Source organism: Emys orbicularis, chromosome 1, assembly GCF_028017835.1.
Source record: "Emys orbicularis isolate rEmyOrb1 chromosome 1, rEmyOrb1.hap1, whole genome shotgun sequence".
In the NCBI taxonomy this organism is placed as follows: Eukaryota; Metazoa; Chordata; order Testudines; family Emydidae; genus Emys; species Emys orbicularis.
Window position 1 is genome coordinate 114,431,429 of NC_088683.1, and position 14,003 is coordinate 114,445,431.

At 45.1% G+C, this 14,003-nt stretch overlaps 1 pseudogene; it reads right to left on the minus strand.

The window, feature by feature from the left end:
• The window catches only part of LOC135881479 (sodium- and chloride-dependent betaine transporter-like), a 57,559-nt pseudogene that overhangs the window by 9,278 nt on the left and 34,278 nt on the right, over window positions 1–14,003 (minus strand).

Genomic DNA, 14,003 nt, shown 5'->3' on the forward strand with positions numbered 1-14,003 from the left:
CAAAAATGATTTGATCAATTCCCTTCAGGCTTTGCAGATACATTCTCCTTTGCCTGCAGAATAAATATGCCAATTTTCAGGCTAAATGAAATTTCCAGACCTAAGACAAGGCTTTACAATGGAAATTGATTCCAGCTTCAACTACGGAGAAGCTACTGTTCCTCCACAGCAATTCTATGAAACAATAGTGCACCCTCAAATTCTCTTCTTCACTCAGATTCTAGGATCCCTGTACAAACATGCCTCACCATAGTTTGTACCTACCAGGCAAACACCAGGGGTGACAACCTGCCAGCACATCTTAATCAGCGGCCATGGCCGATAACCAATCATGTCCTCTATGTTGTCATAGAAACGGTCTGCACATTGACCACCAGAGGAAAGGACAGAGAAAGAGAGAGGTAAAGGGGGTGAGAATTTTTGTTCTTCAGAAATTACTCATGCCAAGTCCATGTTTAGTTATGCTTTACTAAAATGGAAGCTCTAATTCCATACAGCAGGGGTTTATTTGGTCCTCCAGGTTTTCAGAATTTCTGGAATTCAGGCCACTTATTTAGATGCCTAAATATGGAGATAGCAAATAACGCCCCTGCACCTATGGGGCAAGAGGGGCAGTTGTCCCTTGCTAGACCTTGGTTTTCACCCTCACCCATGCTCCATTATGTCTTCCACTTTTTGCCCTCCCCTTCTCCCACCCCCACCCCCCCTTGGGATGGGGTCATCAGGAAAGCAAATTTTGCCCACCTGAATTTTTCTGAAATGACCCCTATGGCTAGGTGTCTCACTTTAGGCACCGACTCTTAACAATTTGGGCCTAAAAGAACTCCCTAACCTAGCTGAACCCCCGCCCCCGCAGAATAAACCTGTGGGTGTACACAGGCTTTGTAATGTGCCCCGTAGGTCAACAAGAGACAGTTCTGTTAGATTAACTGTGTGGCTCTGGGTAGAGGGGCTCTCTGAAGAATATTCTGCCCTAGTAACCAGATGGATACATCTGGGGCTTTCAGCTTAATTGTCCTAGCTGGTTTCTAGGGCTGGTCCAATATTTTCCCTCAAAATGTTTTTTAAGGCAAATTGGGTCTTTGACAAAGCAAACTTTTCCATGAAGTGTCAACTTTCCATAGAAAAGTTTGACCTTTTTTGTTTAAAATCTGAAAACTTTTTGCTGCAATAAAAAAAAAAATCTATTTGCAAATGTTGACATGGTGCTTAATGGGAGTTGAAGTGGATGGCTCATGCCCTCATTGTCTGTGGCTGGGTTCCCCAGCTGTATTACATCTTCCATGGTGCACCACATCCATGTAATTCCCATGATGCACTGCAGTGGCTCAGTAAAGAGGGGAGATTGGGGCATATAAAGGGATAGATAGTCTGGCCATGAGGCAGCATTTCTGAATTTCTGATTTTGGGCACAAATATTCAGTGTGGTGGGTTTCTTTTTTCTCCTGAAAAGTTGAAATTTTCCATACGGGGGAAAAAGCGTTTTTTGGACCAGCTTTACTGATATCACTTTCCAGGTTCAAACAGGACCATGGAATAGTCTGTGTGACATTGCACAATCTTTCCACAGGAACACATTGTGATGTTAAATACAGCCTGGGCAAATTCATCCCTGGTGTAAATCTGCTGAAGTCAATAGAGTATCATGAACATAACATAAGAACAGCCATACCAAAGGTCCATCTAGTCAGTATCCTGTCTTCTGACAGTGACCAATGCCATGTGACCCAGAGGGAACGAACAGAACAGGTAATCATCAAGTGGATTCATCCCGTCACCCATTCCCAGCTTCTGGCAAACAGAGGCTAGGGACACAATCCCTGCACATCCTGGTTAATAGTCATTGACGGACCTATCCTCCATGAATTGATCTAGTTCTTTTTTGAACCCTGTTATAGTCTTGGCCCTCACAACATCTTCTGGCAAAGAGTTCCACATGCTGTGCATTGTATGAAGAAAAACGTTCATCCTGGATTTCTCTACAGGATCAAGTGGAAGGGAAATCCTGGATGACTGGAAAAGAGCTCTTTTTCAAAAGCAAATATACCAAACAATAGCAAGGAGAACACAGAAGACATCTCTGCCCAGGAATCCATATTCTACTAAATATAATTAGTAGTAGTATCGTTAATGTTTCCTTTTCCAAATGTATTCCAGATAAACACCATTTTCTGTGGTTCCAGCGCACCCATTGTAAGCAGTGGATGATGCAGTGGAACATGGTGGGACCTGACATGAATGGATTTGGAGTGCCCTTGAACATGAGGTTTGCATGATCTACCTTTCACAAGCAAATGACAAAGTAATCAGGCTGAAGAAGGACTATATGCATTACGGGAGGGAATGCCCTAAATATCTCCCCAAAGCGATCTTTGCTGGAAGGAACAGACATGTCTGCTTTTATCCTGCGCATCCTAAGAGTTGCCAGACTGGAACAAAGCAATAGTCCATGAACCCTAATATCTCCTCTGCAAGTGACCAGTGTTGGATGTTTTAGAAGACATAAAAACCCCATTGACAGTTCCCCTAATTTTGCAAACCTATATCCAGAGGGGAAGTTTCTTTCTGAACCCAGCTGGTGATCTGTTTATGCCCTGAAGCATCAGGATGCAGAGCCCTTATAATGTTTTCTCTAGCCTATAAGAACCGCAGATGCTGTTCAAGTTCAAATGTGTCTAATCCATTTTTGAAGTTATTAAATTTTGGTTTTCTCAAGACTATCCAGCAATGGTGAGTTCCTCAGGTTAATTATATGGTGCATTAGGGGAAAAAAAGATTTCCTTCAATCCATTTTAAATTTGTGGCTCTCTGTCTCCCCTTGTTCTTGTATTATGAGAAAAGATAAAAAGGTGCAATTCTCATACAGTAACTACCATCCTCAGTTTGATTGCCCTTCTTTCTCTAATTTGAGATGAACTCACCAAAGCCAAAAGCAGAATTCAACTATACAACCCATTCATAGAGTAGCATAATCATCATTTGCAGTCCTATAGAACCTTTCATTTGAGGATCTCAAAGCACTTTACAAAAGTAGATATTATTGTCCCTATTCTATCGAGGAGTAAGCTGAGGCACAGAGAAGCCAAATAACTTGTCCAAGATCTGCCCAGCTAAGCAATAGGAAAGCCCAGAATGGAAACCACGGCCCAAATCCTTAGCTGGTGCACACTGGCATAGCTCCAGTTGAGGATCTGGCCCAAGTTCTTCAGACTCTCTGTTCTCTGAGCTATCCACTGAACAGCCATGTTGTCTGTTTTATTCTCTCTTTTCTTAATGCAGCCTCAATCACATCTTCAACTAACACCACACACTGAGCAGACACCTTCACTGACATGACCATAGTGATGCCTGGATCTCTTTTCTGAGAGGATGAAACAAATTCAGAAGCCATCAGTGCATGTGGGTATTTTAAATTCTTCTTCTCAACATGCATTTCTTGGCACTTGTCTACACTGGAATTGATCAGCCATGGTGTTGGCTCATTTCAAAAGTGGCTCAAAAAGTCATTTCAGTTCAGGATGGGATAGAGGGAAGCGGGGGAGTAGAAGTGTGAGCTACCGGGACTTGGGAGTCTGCAGATTAAATTATAAGCAATCTGCACAGTAGGCAGAGACATAGCTCTGAAATGTCACATGCAAATGTAGAACAAGAATAGATCATAGTGGACGGGAAAGCTGCTAAAGTGGATACTTGCCTCAGATAACCAGTCCCTGTTATTCCAAAGCAGAAGGCAGAGCTGAGGAGAAGACTCCAGGATGGACAAGAAGCCGCTGGGGAAGCTATTTGAAAAGATCAGGTTGACAGTTAACAACCTTCCATGGAACAGAAACATGGGCTCTAAGGAAAATGATGAAGAATGAAGCAGAGAGATGGTGCATGTGTGAGTGGGAAGAAACCAAGGGACAGTTTACTGACCATGAAAATGCTATAGTCATGGGCAAGAGTGAGCTGTGTCATGAGGTGGGAGAACTGGAAACCAGCACAAGGCACGGGCAAAGAGAATTCATTGAAGGCGAACAAATGGAAAGACACTGGCAGTCTCCTTATGTGGCAATATTTAGACCAGGATAAAGTCCCCAGAGGCCTTCACCTTGCCCGAAATAGAGGGAGACTGATGAGGAGGCATTAAAGACATGAGTTTGCAAAGCATAACCAGAGAGAAGCTAAAATATGGCAGTCTGGCAAAGAGGCAGCAGAGCCCTCTAAGCAACCCACCCATTGGATGGCAGGGAAAGCACAAGTACCTGTTCAGTAGGCTGAAGCTGCAGAAGGGAAAGGAAAGCAGAAGAGTGAGTGGAGGCATGAGAGGGGAAGGAAAGAGCACCAGTCAGGGATCATGTTATGAAAGAGAAGAGGCAATGGCGAAGATTAGTTGTCCAGGAATCCATGCTGAAGATGGGAGGAGGGCCAAAAAAAAAAAAAAAAGTGTAATTCATTCTTATGTGTTAATTACATTGCTGTAGCACCCAATCACGATCAGGGCCCCATTCTGCTGGGCGTTGCACAAACACACAGGAAGACACCGAGTCCCTGCCCTGCGAGTTTACAATCACAATGACAGCAGAGCTCCTGAAACAGAGCACCCCAGGGAGGCGGGAAGAACTCTCACGCCTCTCGATGGACTTGGTGCAGCTGGGGCTAGGGCACAGAACTGCCCCCTGTAGCTCCTCAATCCTAGACTGTGCAAACACAGGGCCTGTTCCTCGCATAAATTAGACAAGTCTGGTGGATTCTCTACTAGACACTGACTGCTAATGGTCCCAAGGGGGTGTTGTGGCAGCCAGGGGTCACTGGGGCTATGCTCCCTTCCTCCGGCCTTATCTCCTGCACAGACTACAGGGAGAGGGGTTGGCATAAAGTCACTACAGCCACTATCCCCTCCTGAGGTTCTCCTATGCAGGTGGAATCCTCCAGTGGCTGGCTTCACTGCTTGCCAAAGGAGCAGTGTAAGGTATCACAATAGAGAAACAATGGGTTCTCTCTCTCCAAACTCAGTCTGACAGCGCTGCCTCAGCATCCCTTTGGAAGGTTCTCTCCACAATCATAGGAGTTAGAAACCTCTTCTCCTCCCCACCCACCCCTCCAAAAGTGCTTAATTCCTGCAGGAACTGATTATGGGCTTATCTTCATTGCAAAGTTTCACTCGAGTTATAACGTGAGTGTTGTCGCTTAAAGATCAGACATTTCCAGGCTTGGGGTCTAATACTTAGCCGTGCTGAGCACCCCCATCCCTCCTTGACTTTAGTGAGAACTGCAGGCAGTCAGCATCTCTTAGAATCATATCTGACTTAATTGATCAGACCAGATGGATCATTATGTCCGGTATCTGATGGTCAGTGCTAGTGCTCCTGAGAAAGGGATAACCCATGCAGTTAGCCAGAGGAGTAATGCTCCATGAGGGTGGTGAGGGGGATCCCTTGTTCTTCATAAATCTTTATATGCAGGAAGGAGCCCAGAGCTGTCGTAGCTGGACACACATTACAGAAATTAGTGAAAGAGTCCCATAAAGGAGCTACTCTCCTCCCTCCCTCTTACTAAAAAGAGAACAGATCCTGGGGCCCAATCCCTGTGTGACTCTGTATCTCCACCAGAAGAAGGTCTGTTTGAGGGATGCATCCTAAAGGTGAAGCGCCCCAGGCGATCTTGTGAAAGAAAACCCGGGCTGTGTTTAAATTCTAGGGGGGAGGATTCCATTCATTCTAGGGCCATGAGATTTCATTCCCCCTATTGCAGGGCTTCTCAAACACTGCCAGGGCGTGGACCACATTTACAGACAGACGGCCTCCTGAGCATCACGCCTCCCCGTTCACAATTGCACAGGCCACATCCCTTCTCAACTGTGATCGTATAACATCCTGGTGACAACCTCACCGATTGCTCATGTAGAAAAGAATTACTAGCAATGAAGTCAGGGCACTCTTAGCAGTCTGTAATGGCATTGGATGTGTTATTCCTTGACTTTAGCAAAGCTTTTGATATGGTCTCCCACCGTATTCTTGCCGCCAAGTTAAAGAAGTATGGGCTGGATGAATGGACTGTAAGGTGGATAGAAAGCTGGCTAGATCGTCGGGCTCAACGGGTAGTGATCAATGGCTCCATGTCTAGTTGGCAGCCGGTTTCAAGCGGAGTGCCCCAAGGGTCGGTCCTGGGGCTGGTTTTGTTTAATATCTTCATTAATGATCTGGAGGATGGTGTGGACTGCACTCTCAGCAAGTTTGCAGATGACACTAAACTGGGAGGCGTGGTAGATACGCTGGAGGGTAGGGATCAGATACAGAGGGTGTGACGTTATTGATATAATCTGGGACCATATAGATCATTGTTGCAACCAAGGTCCTGTAGTGGCACCCAAATCTTGTATAAAGGGGGTCAAATGGGGTGTCTAAGACAAGGTTATGGATTACTGGTTATAATTATGCTGTCTATATGTGTGTATCAGTGCTATAGTTGAAGTTATGAATATTGGCTCTATACTGTCTGTGTTGCAAACTTATGCTATGCTTCTGGGTGACATCCCAGACAAGCTGGTGTTAGCTCTGCCTAGCCTGCTTGATGGCCCATTAAGAACCATCAGCTATACAATGGACTCATTGAGAAAAGGCAAATATGCCTTGAGACTCAGCAAAGTATGCAGGGACTGGCCCATGTGACTCCAGACTCCATTCTGCTGTAATTTTCCACAGTAAGAACAAAGGGGTGTTCTTACACCTGGAAAAGACTATATAAGGCTAATGCCTCATCTCCATTGGGTCTTCAATCCTGCTTCACACCTCTGGAGGAACTTGGCTACAAGCTGAAGCTTTGAACAAAGGACTGAGGACCCATCCCAGCGGGGGATGTACTCCAGAGACTTGATTGGAACCTGCACTTTATTCTATCGCTGCTGCAAGCCTGAACCAAGAACTTTGCCATTACTGTATGTAATTGATTCCATTTAACCAATTCTAACTCCCATCCCTATCTTTTTCCTTTTATGAATAAACCTTTAGATTTTAGATTCTAAAGGATTGGCAACAGCATGATTTGTGGGTAAGATCTGATTTGTATATTGACCTGGGTCTGGGGCTTGGTCCTTTGGGATCAGGAGAACCTTTTTCTTTTACTGGGGTCTTGGTTTTCATAACCATTTGTCCCCATAACGAGTGGCACTGGTGGTAATCTGGGAAACTGGAGTGTCCAAGGAGATTGCTTATGAGACTTGCGGTTAGCCAGTGGGGTGAGACCGAAGTCCTCTTAGTCTGGTTGGTTTGGTTTGCCTTAGAGGTGGGAAAACCCCAGCCTTGGGCGGTAACTGCCCTGTTTGAGCAATTTGTCCTGAGTTGGCACTCTCAGTTGGGTTCCGCCAGAACCGCATTGTCACAGTGGCGTAGTCGTGCTTGGATCCACAGAACCAGGTCAATTAAGCTTTGGGTCAGAACCCCACGCTATCCAAATTTGAATTTTGGGATTGAGAGTTTTGTTGGTTAAAGAGCTGCTGCAATGGCTGAGCAAAGAGCATATGAGGGACTTGGCAAAAAAGCCCTGGAAAATTTGTGTTCAGAAAAGAGGATAAGCTTTAGAAAGAAAGCTACAAATCAAGAACGGAGAAATCTGTTAATAGCCAGTGATCAGGGGGCAAGAGCACAGCCCTTACCTGAGGCTACAGAAGATGCAGAAAAAATTAGGATGCAAAAGGTGACAAGTAAACTGCAATTTGAGCATGAACAGAAGCTAGCAGATCTTCGATTGCTGGAGAAGCAAAAAATAGCACAATTAGAGAAGGAGGCAGATGAGAGAGAAGAGAGAGCTCGTAAGGGGCGTCTAGAGCTGCTCGCTGCTGAACAGGAGACTCGCAGGATGGAACAGGAGACTCACAAGATGGAACAGGAGACTGCCAGACTTCAGCTCCGAGTAATGGAAGAGCGGAGAAAGTCATCCCCACCTGGTACTCCACTTCCCCCCCGCCATGAGAAAAACTGGGAAAGGATGTGTCCCATTTACAACGATACTGAGGATATAGAGGAGTTTTTATCTACCTTTGAACGCCTCTGCAATCTGTACCAGATCCCCGAGGGTCAGCGAATGCCTGTCCTGCTGACCAGACTGACTGGAAAAGCGAGGGAGGTATTTAATGACTTGGGGGAACAAGAAGCCTTAGATTATGAGCGGTTTAAGGATTCAGTGTTAAGGCGGTTCAAGGTTACTCCTGAATCTTACAGAGTTAAGTTTAGAGAGTTTAAAATGTCTAAGGATTGTACTTTTGTAGAATGTGCTCATAAGCTGATGGGTTTTGTTAAAAAGTGGGTTGTGGGAGCCAAGGCGCATGGGAGTTTTGAAAAACTGCTGGATTTAATAACTTTGGAACAGTTCTTAAACATTGTGCCTGACAATGTGAGAGCAGCTGTGTGTGATAGGGACCCTGAGTCAGTCCTACGGGCAGCAGAGATTGCGGATGCCCATACCCAAAACAGGGCTCGAGAAGGGTGTAAAACCCCGGGGAAAACTAATCACCATTCTCCCCAGTTCAAGAGGAGGGAAGGATTTAAAAGTAAACCTGACTCTTCTAAAGGAGTTCAAGGGGGCCCGGAGGGTAGGAACTCACATCCCAGGACGGAACAGGTTACATGCTATCACTGTGGTATGCTGGGCCACGTGAGACCAGACTGCCCAACACTGAAGGGCAGCCCAAAACCAGCAACCCCAAATGCCATGGCAAATGCTAACCCTGTTGTTATAAACTCACAGGCAAGCTACACAGAGCCCAGCATTGGTGCCCTGTGTGCAAATGCTGTTTCTGTGGTCTCTGAAGAATTTGACCTTAAAACTCACATTAAAGCTAAATATGGGGGAAATAATGCAGAGTTTATTAGCAGTGCAGAAGTGAATGGAGTAAGGTGTATGGCATGGAGGGACACCGCAGCAGATATCACTTTGGTTAAAGCAAGTCTTGTCAGGAAGAAAGATTATTTGCCAGGTGAAGATGTGACTGTTGTAGCCTTTTCTGAGTATTTTGTCAGGGTGCCTTTGGCTAAAATCCACCTGAAATGGAAGGGATTTGAGGGCACCATGGTTGTGGGAATAAAAGACACACTCCCTAAGGATATTATGATTGGAAATGATATTAAAGCTATGGTCAGTCAAGTTAACACAAACCAGGCACAGGAGAGGATTGATCCTAAGGTTGTGCCTATGGAGGGTTTCTCCAAAAGTTTGTCTTTGGAAAGTAGCTGTTTGGCTGTGAATGAAGTTTCTAAATGTCTATCTAATGTCTCAAAAGTAAATCTGGAATTAGATCAAGCGAAGGGAGAAGAGATTTTGGATGAGCCTAGCCAGTCTTGTAAGCTGATGGCTTTATCTAGTCAGCAGTTTGGGAAGGCAAGGAGAGTGGAAGATGAGTGTCCCCATAACTTACCTGTTTCCTGTGTAAAGAATAGTGACAGTGAAGGAAATGTGCCTGTGTCTGTCAGGGGTATTGACTTGCCTATGGAGGAAGCTACCCCAGTCTCCAAGCAGTTGTCTGTGAACAGCCCGGTGTGCTGGGACAAGGGAAATGAAATCCCAAACTGTGTGTCTAGTAAAGGAAAATGTGTCTCCAACTCTTTTTTGTCTGTGGAGCAGACAGAAGGTGCCTTTCAGCCTGTGATGGTTGAGAGTAATTCAGTTGCCTCAGATTTGGTTCTGAATTCAACTAAAGCCCAGGAAGGGAATGGTCCTAAGTTTGTGTCTGCTGGGGAGAATGGCACTGTAACTAGGTTGCATCCAGTTAGTGTCTTAGCAAAATCCCAGAGACCAGACAATTCTAGTGCTTGTATCTTGCCTGTTGCTCATGTGTGGTTGGAGAAGGGGGTAACAACTCTGTCTAATCAGAGTGATACCCTAGCCAGGGCACAAGGAGAGCAGAAAGGTAATTTGGTTGTGGTACCTACGGACAGTTTAACAACTTGTAGCAAAAAGGACAAAATGCCTAAGCTTGTGTGTGGCAAAGGAAAGGAGAATGCTTCTGACCTTTCATCTAATGAGTCTATGGGTTTGCCTGAAAGGGGATTGTGTAGAAATCTGCCTGATGGGCCAAAGGTGATCCTAAATGTAAGTAAGACCCAGACAGAGTCTGTTGTTGCTCAGGAAAGTGTTCCTTTAGAGCAAGCCCTAGGTGAAGAGGGTAAGGGCAAAATCTCTGTGAGGGGAAATTTGCTGCTTAGAAAAGCTCCTGGGGAAAGGAATCCTCATGGTAATCTGTGCAAGCAGTTCACTGCAACTGAAGGGTGTGAGAGTGATTTAATCAAGGAAGTTTCAGTTCCTAACAGCCAGAAATTTTCTGTTGTGAATGAATCCCCTGACTTTCCTTTTGAAAGATCCAGTGTGGGTAGCTTTGAGAAGGTCTCAGATGAAGTAAGAGCTGTTAAGAAAGTTAAGCAGCCCTATAACCAGGTGGCTGTGTGTGGCCATCTTGTTGGGAAGACAATGGGGTTGGGACAGGACTGTCTCCATGCTAATTCGTTAAGTAAGCAGTTGGTGCTTCAGGGTCTGAGGACAGATTTGGTTACTGGTGTTTCAGAGCAGAACAGTTTTATGGCCAAATGCTTGAGGATGCAGGGGAGATCAAGCAAACTCTCACCCTCAGACTCTTTGGATTTGTGTGGTATCTCTTTAAGACCGAGTCCAGCCTTGGAAATGATAGCAGTTAAGAATATGAAAACTGGTGGACTGGCTCCTGTCTGTGGTAATGCAAATTACTTGCCTGGCTGGGAGAGGAAGGACTTGCTAATAGCTGTTAGCACAAAGAACCCACCCCATCAGCCAGTGAATTCTGTTAAGCAAAAGAAATCAGGGTTTGATCCTGCAGGACAAGGAGGAAAGAGAAAACTAAATTTTGCAAAGGGAAGCCACAGGTTAACCCTAAATTGCCCAAACTCCAGTGGTATTAAGCCAAAGGTGTGCCATGACAAACATGATTGTAAATGGACACTTGCGATGAATTTGTTATTATTGCTAATGGTAATTTTTGTAACAAATGTGTTGCTATTACCACAAACTGTAAAAATGTACAATGTGCCTAATCTTTTGGAAAATCCATTGAACAGGTTAAAAGGAATACATGAGAACACACTTTATGTTAAAAGGCCTTGTTATAATGGTGTTTCACAGTTAATGCCTGTAAACAGTATTGGAACTTTTTACAGGGGAAAAGACATTCCAGACCTAATGTGCTGTATAAAAAGGGAAACAGAGGCGCACTACCATATTGCTTTCATGGCTAAAGGCCAAAATTCCTGTACTGTAAACAACCTTAATATCTACATTGACTTGATGTTAATTGGGTTCCAAATATTTGCCAAAGCTTGTATGAGTAAAGTAGCTGTTTTCTTTAGCTCGTGGCAAAATCACATGAGACATTCAGGAACCATGCTGCAAGAGCAGATCCAATCCACTATTGTTCTAACTAAGTTTTACCTTGAGTTTGTAAAGAGGTTCAATCATGTTATTGAACATGACTTTGATAAACCATTTCTGTTATACATTGGTATAACTTCTAACCCAATGCTAGCTGTAGTGAGACAGACCCAAGGATGGGGAGCTCTTGGGATGCAGTCAGTGATGTTTGTGTCATCCCTTCCTGCATCAATTTTGCGTTGGGGGTGTGACGTTATTGATATAATCTGGGACCATATAGATCATTGTTGCAACCAAGGTCCTGTAGTGGCACCCAAATCTTGTATAAAGGGGGTCAAATGGGGTGTCTAAGACAAGGTTATGGATTACTGGTTATAATTATGCTGTCTATATGTGTGTATCAGTGTTATAGTTGAAGTTATGAACATTGGCTCTATACTGTCTGTGTTGCAAACTTATGCTATGCTTCTGGGTGACATCCCAGACAAGCTGGTGTTAGCTCTGCCTAGCCTGCTTGATGGCCCATTAAGAACCATCAGCTATACAATGGACTCATTGAGAAAAGGCAAATATGCCTTGAGACTCAGCAAAGTATGCAGGGACTGGCCCATGTGACTCCAGACTCCATTCTGCTGTAATTTTCCACAGTAAGAACAAAGGGGTGTTCTTACACCTGGAAAAGACTATATAAGGCTAATGCCTCATCTCCATTGGGTCTTCAATCCTGCTTCACACCTCTGGAGGAACTTGGCTACAAGCTGAAGCTTTGAACAAAGGACTGAGGACCCATCCCAGCGGGGGATGTACTCCAGAGACTTGATTGGAACCTGCACTTTATTCTATCGCTGCTGCAAGCCTGAACCAAGAACTTTGCCATTACTGTATGTAATTGATTCCATTTAACCAATTCTAACTCCCATCCCTATCTTTTTCCTTTTATGAATAAACCTTTAGATTTTAGATTCTAAAGGATTGGCAACAGCGTGATTTGTGGGTAAGATCTGATTTGTATATTGACCTGGGTCTGGGGCTTGGTCCTTTGGGATCAGGAGAACCTTTTTCTTTTACTGGGGTCTTGGTTTTCATAACCATTTGTCCCCATAACGAGTGGCACTGGTGGTAATCTGGGAAACTGGAGTGTCCAAGGAGATTGCTTATGAGACTTGCGGTTAGCCAGTGGGGTGAGACCGAAGTCCTCTTAGTCTGGTTGGTTTGGTTTGCCTTAGAGGTGGGAAAACCCCAGCCTTGGGCGGTAACTGCCCTGTTTGAGCAATTTGTCCTGAGTTGGCACTCTCAGTTGGGTTCCGCCAGAACCGCATTGTCACAGAGGGACCTAGACAAATTGGAGGATTGGGCCAAAAGAAACCTGATGAGGTTCAACAAGGACAAGTGCAGAGTCCTGCACTTAGGACGGAAGAATCCTATGCACTGCTACAGACTAGGGACCGAACGGCTAGGTAGCAGTTCTGCAGAAAAGGACCTAGGGGTCACAGTGGACGAGAAGCTGGATATGAGTCAACAGTGTGCTCTTGTTGCCAAGAAGGCTAATGGCATTTTCGGCTGTATAAGTAGGGGCATTGCCAGCAGATCGAGGGACGTGATTGTTCCCCTTTATGCGACATTGGTGAGGCCTCATCTGGAGTACTGTGTCCAGTTTTGGGCCCCACACTACAAGAAGGATGTGGAAATATTGGAAAGAGTCCAGCGGAGGGCAACAAAAATGATTAGGGGTCTGGAGCACATGACTTATGAGGAGAGGCTGAGGGAACTGGGATTGTTTAGTCTCCAGAAGAGAAGAATGAGGGGGGATTTGATAGCTGCTTTCAACTACCTGAGGGGGGGTTCCACAGAGGATGGAGCTCGGCTGTTCTCAGTGGTGGCAGATGACAGAACAAGGAGCAATGGTCTCAAGTTGCAGTGGGGGAGGTCTAGGTTGGATATTAGGAAACACTGTTTCACTAGGAGGGTGGTGAAGCTCTGGAATGCTTTACCTAGGGAGGTGGTGGAATCTCCTTCCTTGGAGGTTTTTAAGGCCCGGCTTGACAAAGCCCTGGCTGGGATGATTTAGTTGGGAATTGGTCTTGCTTTGAGCAGGGGGTTGGACTAGATGACCTCCTGAGGTCCCTTCCAACCCTGATATTCTATGATTCTATGATAGCAGCTGGGAACGAAGAAGAAAGCCAGCCCTGTTGGGAGCCACTATCCTGCTGAGTGTTAGCATGCTGCGTATTCATAGAATTATAGATACGTGGGGCGGGAAGGGACCTCAAGAGGGCATCGAGTCCAGCCCCTGCTCAGAGGCAGGACCAAGTGAACCTAGACCATCCCTGACAGGTGTTTGTCTAACCTATTCTTAAAAACCTCCAATGATGGGGATTCCACAACCTCCCTTGGAAGCCTGTTCCAGTGCTTAACTACTATTTATAGTTAGGAAGTTTTTCCTCATATCTAACCTAAATCTCCCTTATTTTACATTAAGCCAATTATGTCTTGTCCGACCTTCAGTGGACCTGGAGAACAACTGACCCCCAACTTCTTTAGAACAGCCCTTAATATATTTGAAGACTGTTCTCAGCTCCCCCCCACCCCTGCCCCGTCTTCTTTTCTTAAGACTAAACATGCCCAGTTTTGTT